The following is a 2,912-nucleotide window of genomic DNA, read 5'->3' as shown; positions in this document are numbered from 1 at the left end:
GTCATCTGCATAATGCAGGTTGTTGATGACTATTCCACCAATCCTGATGCCACATTGCTCCTCATAGAGACCAGCATCTCAGATGATCTGTTTTGCATACAGATTGAAAAGGTATGGAGACAGAATACATCCCTGATGAACCCCCTTCTTGATTTTGAACCATGTAGTATCTCCTTGCTCTGTTCTGACGACTGCTTCTTGGTCCAAGTATAGGTTTTGCATTAGCACGATCAAATGTTCTCAGATTCCCATTCTTCTCAGAGTCAGCCACAGCTTGTTGTGATCCACACAGGCAAAAGCCTTTGCATAGTCAATGAAGCACAGATAGACAGACATTCTTCTGGTATTCTTTGCTTTCTGCCAAATCCATCTAACATTAGCTATAATATCCCTAGTACCATGACCTCTTCTAAATCCAGTCTGCACATCTGGAAGTTCTTTGTTGACATATTGTTCCAAATGTTTTTGGATAGTTTTCAGCAGAATCTTGCTTGCATGTTACATTAATGATATTGTTCGATAATTTCCACACTCTGTTGGGTCATCTTTCTTTGGAATGGGAACAAATATCGATCTCTTCCAGTCAGTTGTGTAGAAAGATGTAAAAGAAAGAAATTAGAGGAGACTACATTGCATTCTATTGCCATCATTATTGCATTTTTATACTTTTGGCAGCATTAAATATTTTTATTAAAAGCAAAAATGAAAAGAAAATGCAACATATCAAAATGTCTGTGATACAGATAAAATAATCATCAGGGGATAGTTTATAGTAATAGACAAACACTTTTTTTTATAAAAAAAAGGATTAACATAAACTACTCAGTACTTCCAGGAAACAGAAAAAGAACAACAAGCTAATACCACAGCATCTAAAGAAAGAAAGTTACAAAGATAGGAGCTGAAACCAGGGGGATAGAAAACAGAAAAACAATAGAAAACATTGACAAGACCATGAGCTGGTTATTGAAGAGGGTCAATAAAGTAGATAAATCATTGCCAAAGCTAAGAAAAGAAAAGAAGACACAAATAACTCAAATAAAAAATGTGAGAAGTGACACCACACAGAACCATTTGAAATGAAATCGATAACAAAATATTATGAAAAGTTATGTTCCAATAAATTTGAAAACCTAGACAAAATGGACAAATTTCTAGAAACTCACACCATACACAGATTGACACAGACAGATGTAGAACACGGGAACAAATCCATTATAAAGGAAGAAATTGTGCAGGTCATAAAAAGACTTCCCCACACCATCCCCCCCAAAAAAAACAAATTCCTACGCTGGCTGGCTTCACAGGTAAAGTTTAGCTAGCATTCAGAGACAAACTATCATTAATTCTACTTACATTATTTCAAAAAATAGACAAAAAGAAGAACATTTCCAGAGTCATTCTATGAAATAAGCATAATCCTAATTTAAAAAAAAAATCAGGCAAAGACATTACAAAAAAAGTCAACTACAGACCAATATCTCTCATGAATATAGATGCATGTCTTTAACAAAATCCTGTTCAATAGAATCCAACAGCATATAAAAAAATAAATAATTCATGACCAAATGGGATTCATAACAAGAATGCAAGGTTTGCATGTTAATAATCAACCTAATTCATCACATTAACAAAGCAAAGAACGAGAATCATATGATCCTATCAACTGATACAGAAAGGCTCTTTTAACAAAATATAACATCCTTCCTGATTAAGACACTCAACAAAGCAGGAATGAAGGAAATTGCCTCAAGATAGTGAAAAATACTTATGCAAAACCAAGATCCAACATCATTCTCAATGGAGAAAGACTAAAAGCATCCCCCTTGTAAAGAGAGACCAGACAAGGATGCTCAATATCACCACTTCTATTCAACATTGCACTGGAAGTATCTGCTAGGGCAATAAGACAAAAGAAGGAAATAAGATAAATCCAAAGTGAAAAGAAGCTGTACTGCAATCCCAAAGCCACATGGTTTAAATCCACCAGCTGCTCAGCAGAAGATTGGACAATCTCTTAATATGCGGTTAACTGTCCCTGAAAACCTCCTGGAAAGTCAGCTACAGTTTAGTTCCAACTCAATGGTATACAACAACAATATAATAAATTGGCAAAGAGGTGATAAATTAGTTGTTATATACAGATGATATGATTATACACACAGATAATCCCAAAGACTCAACAACAGCAACAACAAAAACTACTCCAAACTGTTAGACCTAATAGACTAGTTTAGTAGAGTGGCAGGATTAATACGTAAATTAATAGCCTCCCCAAAAGTCGGCAGATTGTCAGTCATGAGTTTGTTCTGACTACATTGCCCTGATTTGACTGTATGACTTTGTTCTAATTCTGAGTATTTGGAAATTTTCCAGATATATTTTTTGTTAACAAGTTCTAATTTACTTTTGTTTTAACAATACTTTACAATACTTCAATTATTTTCAATTTTGGAATGTTTGTTTTATGTCTCAGTGTCTGGTGTATAAAGAGCTCTGGTAGACCTGTGGATTATTGTTGACCTGCTAATCAAAAGGTCAGTGAATGGAATCCAATAGCTGCTCCGGGAGGGCAAAGATGAGGCAACTGCTTCTGTAAAATGGGTAGACCTGGAAACTTTGTGAGACAATTCGACTCTGTCCTGTAGGGTCATTGTAAGAATAAAATGAATGGCATTGAGTTTGGGGGGCTTTGTTCAATATTATATTTTTATAAATGTTTCATAAGCACACAGACAATATCTATTTTTCCTGTTGTTGATAGGGGTGTTTTACGCATCTTTTCATTAGATCAGAATAGATGATAGTGTTGATCTTGTCTTGGCAATTTCTGTGTACTTGATTAATTACTGAAAGCGATGTGTTGAAGTAGCCAAGCATAACAATGGATTGATTTCTGTATTTTTTTCTTC

This window comes from Elephantulus edwardii, unplaced genomic scaffold (assembly GCF_000299155.1).
Source record: "Elephantulus edwardii isolate Elephantulus edwardi_28Jun2011 unplaced genomic scaffold, EleEdw1.0 scaffold00041, whole genome shotgun sequence".
Classification (NCBI taxonomy): Eukaryota; Metazoa; Chordata; class Mammalia; order Macroscelidea; family Macroscelididae; genus Elephantulus; species Elephantulus edwardii.
This window is presented reverse-complemented; position numbering follows the sequence as displayed.